This window comes from Alligator sinensis, unplaced genomic scaffold, assembly GCF_000455745.1.
Source record: "Alligator sinensis unplaced genomic scaffold, ASM45574v1 scaffold1065_1, whole genome shotgun sequence".
In the NCBI taxonomy this organism is placed as follows: domain Eukaryota; kingdom Metazoa; phylum Chordata; order Crocodylia; family Alligatoridae; genus Alligator; species Alligator sinensis.
In genome coordinates, this window is record NW_005842812.1 from 447,572 (window position 1) to 447,815 (window position 244).

Sequence of the window (244 nt, forward strand, 5' to 3'; positions counted from 1 at the left end):
CCCCCCCCCGAGCTGGGATCCCCCCCTCACCCTGTCAGAGCCCCAAAACCCCCCTGCCCCACCCACTGCAGAGAGCCCCCCCACTCCATCCTCCTGGCCCCTGCCCAGCCCTGGGTCCCTGCCCTTGATGGGGGGGAGTCGGGCCTGCGCCCCGGGGGGGTCATTACCAACCCACACCTTAGTGGGGATGAGTCTGGCTCCAGGGCCTCACCCCCCCTACCCACCCCCGGCCCCTCTCCCCGGC